Source organism: Alligator mississippiensis, chromosome 1 (genome assembly GCF_030867095.1).
Source record: "Alligator mississippiensis isolate rAllMis1 chromosome 1, rAllMis1, whole genome shotgun sequence".
Classification (NCBI taxonomy): domain Eukaryota; kingdom Metazoa; phylum Chordata; order Crocodylia; family Alligatoridae; genus Alligator; species Alligator mississippiensis.
In genome coordinates this window covers 68,837,292-68,851,575 of record NC_081824.1, presented here as the reverse complement: position 1 = coordinate 68,851,575, position 14,284 = coordinate 68,837,292, and the positions used below count along the sequence as shown (strand labels likewise).

Sequence of the window (14,284 nt, the reverse complement as noted above, 5' to 3'; positions counted from 1 at the left end):
AACCATTCACAAGGTTTTTAGGTAAAATTTTTAAAGATCCAAAAAAGGAAGAGAAATTTAAAAAGTAAATAAAGAGTCACTGGACTTAAAGCGGACTGAACAATGATGATGCAAATACAGATTAATGAAAATCAAGTCACGGATATGAGAAGTCAATATATAAGGTTTTGACTGACCAGGGGTAAGATCCAATTCCAACTATTAGATACCCAAACTGGTACTTAAGCAATAATACAAAAGGTGGGTGGGTCACCCTCTTTACTGCTTTTTCTTAAGATTCAGATGATGTGTGGACATGTCAATGCTTTTTTCAGGGAGTCAAATAGGGTGGAGTAGGATTGCATTTAGGTTTAGATCCTATTCAGTCTGTGAGGTATCGAACTCTTTAACCTACTTTATGCTATCAAAAGCCTAGCAATTCTCCAGCTCCCAGTAAATATATAGTTTTCTTCTCTCTCCCTTTCCCTTTCACACATGGATTAAAGTCCACAGTTAAACTAGTTAGCTACTGTTCCCCTTACCATAGAAGGAACTAAGGCGTCTCGCTGTGGCTCCAGAACCCCATTCTAGACTCATGCAAAAGACTTCCCCACAGCTGACCCAGGCTGGGGAGTCAGAGGCCAAATATGCCACTAGTTACATCATTCCATTTTGTACTACTGGCTAAAGAAACTAGCTTTCCTTAGCCATGCTAGTCCAAGGAGCCATAAGGCTCAGGGACACTTCTTAGCTTTTTTTTTCACTCCTATTGTCAGGCTGTCCCAGAAACTCACTGCTTTGATAGTTAGAAACCTTCTAATTTCCAGCTTAAATTTATTCACAACCAATTTTATGGTGTTCTGTTCTTTGGTTTTGGTGTTGAAGGGCACCTATATATGCGACGGACCTCTGCTCCAACCCATACTAATTAGCACATATTAGAGCAGACTTGAATAATCAAACCTGCTGCAAGTCTGCTGGAGTGTGCTACTTAGTACGTTCCAGCAGCCTCTGCATCACGTGTATTCAGCATCCCCATATTTCAAACTGGCGGCAGGGGTGCTCTAACTACAGCTCGTCAAATGAGCTTTAGTTAAAACACTCCCACTGCCATTTTGAAGTGCAGAGACACTGAATACATGTGACGTTGTGGGTACTTTAATTAGAGTGTCTCCTGTTACTTAGATAGAAGAATATTATTTGTGAATTTTCCCGTCTCTCCCTTCTAAGGCCAAGAAAATAAATTTGGACATCTAGGAGATGCTCACCCTGATTCAACAAGGCATTTAATCAAATACTTGTCTCTAAGCACTGGGGAAGGCAGCAGACAAAGCAGATGTCTAGAGATAAGCATATTATTGAGCACTTGGCTTGACTGCAGCCATTATGCCCAGAAGCACGTTTGACATATCTTCAAAAGTGAACTTAATGTCAATTTTCCAAATGCTGCTTCTTTCAAACTCAGTCTCTGAAGCAAAAATTCCTGGAGGCACTACTGCTGCATGCAAAATATAAGATCAGGTTTTTTTGAAAGAGCATAGGGATGTTAAGCTATATACCTAACAAAACTAGATTCCTTCTGCATGATCTGCTTATGTTTTCTTTTCTACTACATCAATGTGTGGGGACCTACTGAAATTGTGATTTTTGCGATTTTTCCAGAAACCATGATTTTGGGCAGGATCCAAAGCACAGGCTCCCTGAAAAAAACCCCAAAAATTTATCCAGAATAAAATGCTGGCTCCCTCTGGGAAAAGACGCACACTGTGCTGTCTCATGGAGCCTTTTTCCATCATTTCTTATTTGTTTTTTCCCTTAATCTAGAATAAAAATAACACATTTTAATTGTGGAGCAGTAGACAACCACTGAAGACCCTTCGTCTCTAGCTAACTAACTAGCTAGCTAGCTAGCTCCTCCCTAGCTGAGGGACCATCTCCCAATTCACAACTCCCTCAGTTTCCTATTAGGGAGCATGTCTAAATTATAACTTCTATCACTATAACTTCATACACTATCTGTATGGAAAATGTAGCTCCTCTAAAATCTGTGGTTACTGTAGGATGTGCAACTACAGAATGTCACCAAGATATTCAGTGGGGCATTAGATTAAGGGTCTATCTACACTGTAGTCACAGCAGTGACTGCAAGGTGGAACAGTTAGCTTTAAACACACTAGCTTGTGTAGTGGTAGTAGTCTATCCCCTACGCTTTGTACAAACTGAATAAGATCCTCCAAAACAAGGTGCACTTGGGAACAGTACAATTTTGCTAGTATAACTGCATCTATGGGCAAGCCTTCTGACTGCCTGCTGTACTAGTCAGAGATCATACCTCTCCACACTGCAGAAGACATAATGATGCTGACAGAAGACTGAAAGTTTGGTTTGGCCTTTAATAAAAACACATTTAGCAGCTACAGGAAAAATAAAAAAAGCTTTAAGCCATTATAAACATTTGCTTTTTGCTGGCTTAGGATGTAACTATTCTAGTAACACTTTCCATTTATTCAATAATCATGTATTTATGTTCCTATATTTCTAATCATCTCTCAATTCCATGATTTTCTCCATTTCTGATCTTCAGGGTGGGGGTTCTCCTTCATCTACCCATATTGTTTGGCTATGTATGTTATCTAGGACAGCTGCTTGCTTTTACCCTCAGGGGGGATTCAGTATTCAAGACAGATGGAAAAATACTGCAGTCAAGCAGCTGACCACACAGTTACTGTCACAGTGTCGATGTGGGCTCCCTCAAAACATGGTGCCACAGGAGGACTGGCAAGGGCCACTTGAGGACAGGGACTGCCTAACCATTATTCAGGCACTAGGAACCATCCCATTTGAAAATAATAGCAAAGTCAAAAATAGCAAGTCTTCAGTTCCTCTTTATTTTCTTAATGTGAGGGGTACAATGAATTGTAATTAGCTTTCAAAGTATGTATGTATTAAAACTAAATGGATAGTTCACCCCAACCAATTTACATCTAATCGTTTTTTTTAATAAACCACTCTGACACCAGGAACTGGTCCTAGGTCTTGACCTAATACAAATTCAAACTGAGTAGCCAAACACATGCAGCCAGAGAAAGCAGATACTCCTGACACCAGAATGCCACATGAACTGATACAGTAGTTACAGCAGACATGTCATTGCCCCATTGGAGGATATTTTAAACATCTAGAAGAAACAGGTTGAACAGCAGCTCCACAAAGGATATTGAAGGAAATCATTGAGTTCTGAGAGCTAGACTAGAGAATCTACACAAAGGGTGCATCTATACCTGTGCTTTACTGCAGTTGACTAATTAGCTCCACAGTAAAGCATCACCATCTACATGTGCAACCATATGAGAGTGCAGTAAATCAATTAATTCTACTATAAGATAGTACTGATCAGGAGAAGTACTATCTTAGAGCTGAGTAATTATGTGCGCTCAAACGCACATGTAAACTGTGACCGGGGCTGGCTGGGGCACGAGGGTGCTACAATGAGAGGGCTGCCCGCCACCTAGCCCCTCTGCCCCAGCCAGCCTCTCTGCCGCCCAACGCCACCACCCAGAGCCTGGAGCTGAGCCCCCCAAACCAATTACCAGCCCAAAGCTGCTCCACCCCGGCTCCAATTGCTGCATGAATACTGCACCTGGGAAGCAGATGACTCTGGTGCAAACTGCACCAGAATTTATTCAGGCACATTAACAGCACATGTAGATGTGCCCAAACACCATTAAGTCTGCTTCAGAATTGGCTTGGCAGTATTAAAACAAATGAACAATAATAAGCCACAACCAGCTACTGCTCCATGATGGTGGGGGAGGTCATTACAAAGATAAGAGGTGAGCTTCCCCTGACACCTGACAAACACACTCCTGCAAATTCTAATTCATCAACAAGAGGGAACTGAGCCAGACATTTTAAGAACCTTTCTGCTGCAATGAAGTGAAGTAAAACAGCGTGTTCAAACCATAATGGATGTACATTACCCTCCTGGAATGCACAAACAGCTTCCACTGCAGCCTGTAACAGTGAATAATTTGACTCAAACAATAATTAAGCTTTCAAGAATCTCTAGTTTGTCCAGGCCATTGTTTTCCAGCAGAAGACTCCTAATGAAGTCAGTCATTACCTCCCTTGCCTGGTTTTGGAGAGGGCAGTTTATTTACAATACTCACCATCCTTGTTACTTAAGCAAAAGATTACCAACTCCAGCTATGAGACCACCTCATACGTTAAATGTTATGTTATTGTGACAGTGCTTATGCTTCTGAGGGAAAATACAGGGTGACTGAAATCACAGAAACAAGCTTCTAACCCCAGTTCCAACATTTATCTATTTTGCAACCTTGAGAAACTTAGTGTTTGTACCTTGTTTTTACCTCACCATTGTAAAGTGCTTCTAAACCTATGAATCAAAAGCATGTTATAAATGCTAATTAATATTACTTAAAAATAAAAATCCAGGCTTGATTTAATAAGTTTCTACCACTTTCTCTGCAACTGAATTTGGACTTGTTCATCTTGGTTCTGAACAATATGCTCCTGGTTCAACAATAAGCAAAACCAAAATTAGACAGACACTTGAAAAGGATAAAACCAGTAACTAGCTTTTAGCATACAGGGAGTACAGCACATCTAACCAGAAGGGAAAATCAGCAAGAGATATATTTCGCTTTGGATTTGTATAGCTAAGTTTCTAAAGCATATTAAGATGTTAGGATGCTTTTTCACAACAGCGAGTGAAGCATCACTGCTTAATAATAAAAATGGTGAAAAACATTAACAGAATAGTTGTTATGGTTAGAAAAATGCTTATTTCACTAGGTCAAAATGTTTTAGGGGAACATCTTGATTTGATCAACTTTCAGTTAAAATGATCAAAGGGCTTAATTTCAGCTTGTATATTAATTTATAATAGCCATAAAAGTTGAAACAAACACTTCTAGATTATTTCAATATTTTTTAAACATACATTTTTTTTTTTAAATGTAAGGAAATTTGTGCTCTGACTTAGGATGGACAAAGCTTTCCATGGAATGGAAGTATTGCATTTTGACTAGTTCTAATTAACAGTACATAACTAGTGATTTTTTAAACCCATGATGATTGCAAACATATTTAAAGAGCTGTCATAATTTGATTACCTAAACTTTATATGTGCAGAATAATGCAAGATATGTTATAAATAAATACATACATACAGTATAATAGTGACACTACCATAATGAGGGTACAGGCCAATGCAGCATTCAACAATTTAAACCTAAAGAATGTTCTAAAAACTCCTGGTTAATGAACTAGATGACCTAAAACGTCAGTCTCTCTTCACATGTTAAAAAAGCCAAAAGCTGTCAAGCTGTAGTAGTCTGCACTGGTGGCCAAATGAATCCCTTGGCTGTCCACAGAACAGAAGACTGGAGACGGCAAAAAGCCACCTTTGCATCCCCCCTGTTCCTGTGGAGAGAAGCTAAGCCTGATGGAGAGGCCCTCTAAAGGAGATCTGTCATTGTCAGGGACTTTCCAGATATCCCTCCATGGGCTGTTTGTGGTTTTTGCTGTGGTACAAAGTGAGAGGGTAAGTAATAAGCAGTGTCAAGTGGCTACAGTCAATATACTTGTCACGGTAAAAACTGAAGCATATCTATTAACAGTCCCAGAATTCTGAACCCTTAAACCAATAGGTGCTATGAAGTTGCTCTATACCTCTTTAATTTAAAAAGGGACAAAAAGGCATTATTTGGACCTGGATGTCAAGATTAGCTGGAAAGGGAAGCAGAAAAACACTGCCAGAGTCATCCAGCAAAAGGAAGGATGGTCCCATGGACAAGGTACTGGATTAGGATTCAGGGAATCTGCATTCAGTTCTTAGCTGATCCCTATGCCAGCTACAACATGGCCTCTGCCCATTCCAACAGGAGACCAGCTGAAATTTGAAAGAAGGAGAACTTCCCTCTCGTAGCAAAATCCCCACATACCATAAATTCAACCGTTCTCTGCCTTGCAGGGTAGCAGCTGTTGACCCTGGGAGATCGTGGAGTCAAAAAAAACCCCACATACACAAAAAAAACCCCAAAACAGAGTGGCACATGTGGGGGCAGTGTGTGCTGCCCAAAGTCAGAGCCTGTCCAGCCGGAGCCACACTCCAGCACTGGCCAGGCTCTGAGTGGCAAGATAGCTGCTGCTGCAGCCCCAGAATGCCCCCAGGACCCCAGGTAAGGCTGCTGGGGCCAGCCCAGTGCTGGCCCCAGCTTCCCCTATGCCATCCAGGGTAACCTGCCACATGCCAGAGGGTGCATGGCACAGACGTTTCCCAGGGACAAGTAGCAGTGGTACAACATGTGCCACTGCTTCTTGTACCCAGGGAAGCAAACGTACATGCTCATGTGGATGTGGCTCTGGTGTCCTAGAGGAAGGGTTGACATATGCTGTTACAATCTAAAACCAGTGGTTTTCAACCTGTGGTCCACAGACCCATAGAGGCCAGCAGACTATGACTAAGGCATCCACAAAAGATGTGTATGATCAATCAAAAGTATGTGGATACCCCTGCTTGCAATTAAAAGGGGTCCACACCTCCATTCCAAAATTTTTAAGGGTCAGCTCAGCAAAAAAGGTTGAAAACTCCTGATCTAAACCAATGGTTTTCAAACTGTGCTCCATGGCAATGATTCTGGAGAGTCCAGGGGCAATGGCGGAGCAGGGCAGAAGACAGTGTGTTGTCATTGCTGGCCCAGGTCACCTGGCTCTGTGTCAGCTCACAGGTTAGGAGTAGGAGTTCTGTGGCAGATGTAGTAATCTGAAAGGGTTCCATGAGTTCAGGAAGTTTGAAGACCACTGATCTAAACTGCAAATATCAGGTTCATCGGGCATCAAGGAAACTGCCCAGTGTGGTATTTTCAGTATACTTCTCTTGTTAAGACAAACACATGTGAAAAATCCAATAGGATTATATTCATCAAAGAAGTTAGCTATAAAAAAAAATAGTGCAAAATCATATTCTCAGCTTGCTTCATTTAAAGATCTACAAGCCAATGAATAAAATGTACTCATGTCACTAATTGATTATGGTTTTTACACCCTTAATCAATGAACTAGTTGAACTGTGTTTTTCTTCCAAACATTTTTATTCAGAGTGAAATAAGTAATAAAGGTGACTGTACATGTTCTCCACTCTGATCCTAGTGACAAAATATAGGATCACACTATAGTATGAGTAGCACTACTCATTTATAATGAGTATATCAGGACACAGGCATCCCCGGAAGTTAATACATCAACATGATAACATAACCTAGCCAACTGGGAAAAGCATTCCTGCTGTAACCCCACTGAAGTCATGCATTTAGTTTATTAAATTTACCTAGAGTCATCTGATAGACCACAGGCAGGCAATTATTTTGGGCAGAGGGCCGCTTACCAAGTTTTGGCAAGATGTTTAGGGCCGCATGGATAGCCCTTGACAGGTGCCCCACCCACTGGTTGCCATCTTGGGACCGGAAATCCCGCTCCAACCCCTGACCTTTGCCACCAGAAGTCCCTCCTCTTGCCCCCAGTAGTACTCTTTTCAACAAGGGGTTTTATCATCTTGGGACCAGAAAAATACCAAATTATATTCTAAAAAGTGAACATCTAAAACAGGGGTAGGCAATGTTTTTTGGCCGGAGTGCCGAAAAACACCACAATGTCTACCTTGGAAGGTGCCAGTGTCAGCATGCCAGGAAAACAAAATAAGGGCAGGAGGTACATGGCAGGATACCCTGTTTGTATCCCTTGCCCCCCACCCAAAGCCCCTGCCCTCCAGCCATTCTGCCCCTTGCTGGAAGCAGCCCGGGCTCCCGGCTGGCAGCAGCTATCCAGAGCTAGGGCTGGCTGCAGCCGGGAGGCTGCAAACAGCTGTGCTGGGCTCCACAGCCCCGGCATCAGCTCCATGCTGGCGGTAATTGCACGTGCATGAACACACCTACCGCTAATCTCAGGGGGTGCACGTGCACCCCCTACGTGTTACCAATATTTTCAACCAGCAATGACTTCATGGCTAGTCCACCGTTTTAATCCAAGGATAAATTGGTCTGATACCTTGCATGTTATAATTCATCACCAAATATTTGTATGTAACACATGGCAAATAAAACATCTGCCAGAGGCCATAAGGAACATGATGAACAATTACATCAACAGGACAGGACAATGGAGAGCAGCTTCTGTTGCAACAAAGATGATTTACGGTGGCTATTAGAAAAAACTTTCCAACTACCAGGGAAGCAAGGCAAGAAGCACCCTGGAGCAGATTTTCTTTTGCCAGAAGCTTTGAAGAGCAGATTAGAGACCCCTCTGCCCAGGGAAATGCAGATTGCACTGGCTGGACTAGAGCAGGGGAGCTCACCCTTTTTCCCTGGTGGGCTACATAAGCAGTGCCCATGTCTGCAGACCAGATCCTGCTGGTGGTCCTGATCTGACTCTGCCAGAGGCAGCAGGCACCACCAGCAGCAAGGAGGGGGAGGAGGGAGTCTGGCCCCAGGGTGAGGGGATATGGCTCAGCTCCAACCCTGCACTGTGGGCGGAGAAGATACGACTCTGGACCAGCTGCCACGGGGCAGAGGGTGTGGCCACAACCCAGCAGTGTGGGACAAGGAGTTGCGGGATTTGGCCCTAAGCACAGCTGGGGGTCCCCCACCCACATCCCCGTCCTCCTGGAGTGGCGGGAGGATGACCTCAAGGCCTGGCTGCACCCAAGGAGGCAGGGAGGCATGACCCGGCAGGAGCTGCAGGCAGGCCTCACACATGGGCAGCAGGCCACGCTATCCTGGGGCACAGAGTGGCAAGGCTGTGCTGGGGCATGGGGCAGTAGGGCTGTCCCCCTGCTCCCGCCGAGCCCAGCCAAACCACGCCGCAGCAGCCCTGCACACATCCACATTGTCCAGCAGCGCAGCAACCACACAGTCCACCTGGTCATGCATGTCCTCGCCAGGCCCCACCTGCTTCCCAGAGGAGGAGAACGGGGCCCGCACAAACAGCTTGGCCCGGCTCTTGCCCATGGCGTGGGGTAGGGGCAGGGCAGGCACGTATGCTAAGGATACCCAGAGAGCCATGGCCAAGACACTGTTCTCTTGCAATGGCATTGCCCTAGCCTACCAAATTTCACTCCATTACACTTCATCATCTTTTTCCTTAAAATTCCATCAGTAGTGTTGCCCTGGCGCTGCCCTTGTAAAATATCCAAGGGTCAAAAAAACCTGTGCAAAAATAAAGCGGAGCAGCGCATGCGGGTACAGCGAGTGCCACTCAAAGCCTGAGCCTGGCCAGCCAGAGCATGGCTTTGGCTGCCAGTCAGGCTCCAAGTGGCAGGATCGCTGCTCCTGCAGCCCCAGGAAGCCCCCAGGTCAGGCTACTGGGGCCAGCCCAGCCCAGCCCTGGCATTCCCCAGGGACAACTAGCAGCAGCACAAGGTGTCCCACTGATAGTTCTCCCCAGGGAAACAAACGTCCACACTCATCTGGATGCGGCCTTACAGGCTGTACTTATAAATAGTTTCTCCCAATATGTTTCTTTGTAACAAAAGGATTTTTCTGTGCTTTTTAAATTCATAGTAAAAAAAGTTTCATCAGCACATGATGAGCATGTGAAATCTGCATCAATTTTCAGTAACTTTTAAACAAAATACCAAGAGGTAATGTTTCTAAATATCTAGCCTTCTCCACATTCTTATAGTACAGAGATGATCTTTTTAGGAAGAACACACACGTAACTATGAGAGAGCACTTAAAAGGGAAGCTTATTTCTATTCCAATTGTAAACGGTCTCACTTTCTCAACTGTTTGTATTAAATGTATCTATGTATTCTCAACTCTAATAGAAGTGATAAAAGTGTCCTAGAAGCAATGAAAAGTGCTGGTGGGGCCCTTAATTTACATAAACTGAATCAGCAGTCTCTTTCTCATTGAGTTATTAACACTGTACATCATTGAGAATGTTTCCTGACTAAAAGTGCAGTTCAGTTCTCTGGGACAGATGACACTCGTTGATCTGATTAGGATTACAAAGAAAGCTCTTACTCAGCACAACGCTCTCAAGGGAGTGAGCTAATATACAAAAGAGATTCTATCTGCACAACAGAAGGCTGTCCAAAAACAGCACTGTCTTCAATAAACCAACCTTTGGATAAGGTCTCTAGTGTAAGATTCTTGAGCGATAACATGACAGGTTCTATAAGAAATCTGATCTCGTATCGCTGCGGGTAGACATTTCACTAGCTTCAGTTATTGAAGCCTTTGTTTTTGGACGTTTAATGAGGGGGAATAAATATTAGGAATAAATCTTTTTGGGCAATAGATGACAAATTCAGTGATGTCTGCCAATCCCTTATTTGGCAGCAATAAAAATGTACATAGTAGTCTTCAAAATAAAGTATCTAGTGCTCCACGTACCACTAATCCTAATCTGTAAAATGAGAATCCGAAGAGCAAAGAGCCTATCCATGATCACTCAAACATTAACAAAAAACCCTGCAAAAGCATAGCTAGTTATTTTGGTAGCTCAGACAGAGCAGGAGCAGCAGAGGGTGGAGAGGAAGGAGGAGGAATATTGTACTGACTGAATGGGATGGTGGGCAGGGAGAACAGGGTCTTAACTGCCACAACACAGGATCACCACACTCTAGTTGCTGCCACCCATAGTTCTTCTACTGGGACGCAGCACAGCGCCCCAGTGACTTCAGCATGGTTCTGTACAGTATGCTAACTTGAGTACAGTACCTGAGAGTTTGTCCTGCTTCTGATTCAAGACTGAAATGGATCTAAAAGCTATCATCATAAGAACAGAATTATTTAATCAGAACAATAGCACTTTATAATTGCTTTTGTTTACTATTGTTTGCAATTATTATTTGTTTTTAAAGAGGTAAGATGCAGCCAAAGCATATGTATTCCTGACTATATTCCTCCGTGCTGCTTCTGCAGGAGGACAAAATAATGGCAAGGAAGAATATGAGAATAAACCAGGTGACTATATTTTTTGGCAGAGTCATAAAGTAAAGGACGTGCCTTTTCACCTTTAACAACCTGCTTCATCACCGTTTACAAAAGAAAGAGAAAAACACAGACCAGTAGGTGTTGAATGAGACCAGGGGTATCAACATACAGCCCGCCACCTGGATCTGGCCTGCAAAGTAATCTCCCATGGGGCTCCTGGTGGGCTCAGGAATTTAGGAAAGGGCAAGTGGGGGGGTGGGGCCTGCCGCAGAATTTGAGGCTAGGTTTAGGCTGGCAGGAGGGTAACAGCTGCGCCAACACAGTACTGCTTGCCCACTGGCACCATTTCCCCACTGCCCTTACCATTAACACTGCCACTTGCCATACTGCTGTCTGTCTGGCTCTGACCTGTGAGGAGCTCCATGGTCTAGATCAGGCTGGGGGGGAGGGTGAATCTGACACCCCTGAACTAGACAGTGTTTCCTCACTCTCTGTGCAAACAGCAACACTGATATTGGTAACAAGTGTTCTGCAGAAAAATACCCTTGGGTTTCTCTTGCAGCATTTTCCTATTTAAATGATCTATATAAATTCTCTCCTCCTTTCATAAACCCTAAAAGCATGTCTCTATACTATCCAATACAGCGCACCATAGAGATGCCAGAGTTGGCTCTGGCATCGGAAATCTACCTGAACTATTGTAGTTTTCCATGTAGTCTGATTATCCCATTTCTCTGGGTACCTCAGCTATGCCACTTCCAGGACCTGAGCCAGCCTGCTAAGAGCCAGGTCAGGTATCTCAATGCTGCAAAGCACTGGGCACCATAGACACATGCTTAGAGTTTAATGACGATGTAACAAGACTGGTCATTAAATGATTCACTTATGGCCAACTGCACGGAGCAGACATGAGAAAGTTCTGCATGGGCCTGAAATTCTGAAAGCAGCTCAGAAGACAGGGATGCTGCAGTTTGATAGTTCAGTAGAGCTCACAAAGACCCACCAACTACCAACACACTGGCAGAAATTCAGCAGCAGGGAACGATAGGAGACAAACGGTGTTCCCCTCCTGGGCTCTAGGGCCATGCAGAATTGGCAGCTTCAGCCAGAGCCTGTGGTGATAACTGGTGAGCTCAGAGTTCTCTGTACACGCACAGCTCTGGCAATGCTTTTCTATGCAGCCTTTGGCCCATTTCTGATTTTAAGGTTTGGCCTGCTTGTAAAAGAGGCTGAATACCACTGTCCTAAATCATTCTATCACTATAGTCTGTAAGCACCTCAAACTTTCAATGCATTTCCCCTGTGATTGGTGGTCGTGCTCTTATTTTCATTCTATAGATGAGAAACTGGGCTGTAGAAAGGAAGTCTCAGATGAAGCAAGGGGTTGACCCCAAGTCTCCCAAGCACCAGGCCAGTATCCCAACCACTGGACCATCCCTATGTTGCAGCTCCTGAGATAACCAAGCTGCAAAGAGATGTTGCACACCTCTGTGCAGAGGACACCCTTCTACATGATGTACTAAGGGATGGACCGTGCTTTCCCTGCAAATCCCCCACCTGTGCTAGGTATAAAGATCAGATACCCTACCTCCTGGGACAGGTAAGCTCAGGTCAAAAACTCACTGCAGTCCCAAGTCCTCTTTCTGCTTCTCCCATATGTTATCAGTGGCAGTGTGAGGCTGATCATTAGAAACTTCTAAATAAGGAAGGGGAATTCAGTCTGAGCATTTTCTTCATCTATCAAATCTGTTTCAACAAATGTGTGAACTTTTCCAGGTTTATTCAAATGCAGGAGACCTCAGATTTTTCCAGTTAATCAGCAAGGAAGATTAGTGTCACAGTGACTGTTTAGTGCCCTGAGTAGTTTCTCTACTGGAAAATATTATACAATATCTGTCTCCCTCTTGTTTAAAGGCATACAGCATCTTTGTGGAGTGCTAAATTGCAGAACCAAGTGGTAAGCCAACATAGCATACATCTCTGACTGGCTACACTGCTCTCTGCCCACTAAGCATTTCACCTGGGCTTGCTCTAATATTCTAAACCTCCTGAGCAGCTTCCAAGAACTGATTTTTTTTTACATCAACCTGCCATACAAATATTTTCTTCACAACTCTCATTTGCACTAAAAGGAAAGTTACTTTTCCCTAATATGGGTAAGGCAGAAGGCAAGGTAAAGATGCACATTATAGACTACCTGAATCTGAGAAAGGATAAGTGAGCTCAGTTCTGTATCAGTGGGCATGTCTACATGTGCATAAATTTAATAACAGGTACTAACTTAATGCATGACGCATGACTTTTTAAGTGACCCTAATGTGCAGTAGACGAATTCTACTGCACATTAGCACAGCTTTTGCCGTGATACGCTAATCTGCAGTAGAATTAGTTTACTGTGCTTTTAGCATCTTGTGTAGACATGCCCAGTGACAGGCTTTTTAAACATAAACATGTCACTGTTTCAAAGTATAAGCTTGCAGTCCTGTAAGATTAGGAAATGGAGCTATGTTTCAGAGATGTGAGATTTCTAGCATTCTAAGAAAATCCAGCACTCAGGTCTAAATTAATCCTAGTAGGTACTGGTATGTGATGTTTTGGGGAGGAGAGGAGAGATATAGAAAAGTAATTTAAAGTCAATGTTTAGAGGTTTATGGCTCCCTGTGACAGTGCAATAGCTGGTCCCATAGTAACTAAGAAGTAATCCTGCAATGAGTTTCACATAGGTAGACCCCTCTACCCATCTGGACTTCACTGAAGGATTTGGGTAGAAGACAGAGTAAGAGAAATATCCCTATTTTAAATGCTCTTGATATTATTTCCAAAGTAATTTTCTATCAGAGGTGGCACATGCAGAATAACTGACAGCATGGTATAACACAAAAGCCTCTGCAGCAGTCTTTTTGGTTTTTATCCTTACAGTTCATTATTATGTGTGCGCATATTATATGGAGATGCAGAATGAAGACGTAAGAAACTAAAAGTTTTCTCAACCCCCCCCAAACAAGATGATCAGTTCATTCACAACCTCTATTAAATGTTGTAATTTTCTTGCTTGCTGTTCAGACACCATTTCCTTATTCAGATCTTATCCCTGACTTTACTTTTCCCTCTTACTCCAGAGAGGCTCACTTGAAAACATGTATTCACTTGAAAACCTTTAATGTGACATGTTAAAGATGAAGACTTGTGCTGTGTTTGGGGTAACAGCTAAAATCCTGTCACCTTCACATGGGTCATCAGGATACAGTACCCGCAACTTGGCGATCTCATGAGCCAAAACACTGGTGACAATGGGTTAGCTGACATAGCAAGAGCACATTCTTGCTCAAATAAGAACAGCACTA

The 14,284-nt window shown here is 43.4% G+C and overlaps 1 protein-coding gene across 1 annotated transcript in view; it reads right to left on the bottom strand.

Annotated features, from left to right (window-relative positions):
- The window catches only part of SH3BGRL2 (SH3 domain binding glutamate rich protein like 2), a 62,300-nt gene that overhangs the window by 9,159 nt on the left and 38,857 nt on the right, over nt 1–14,284 (bottom strand). The window lies entirely within an intron of this gene.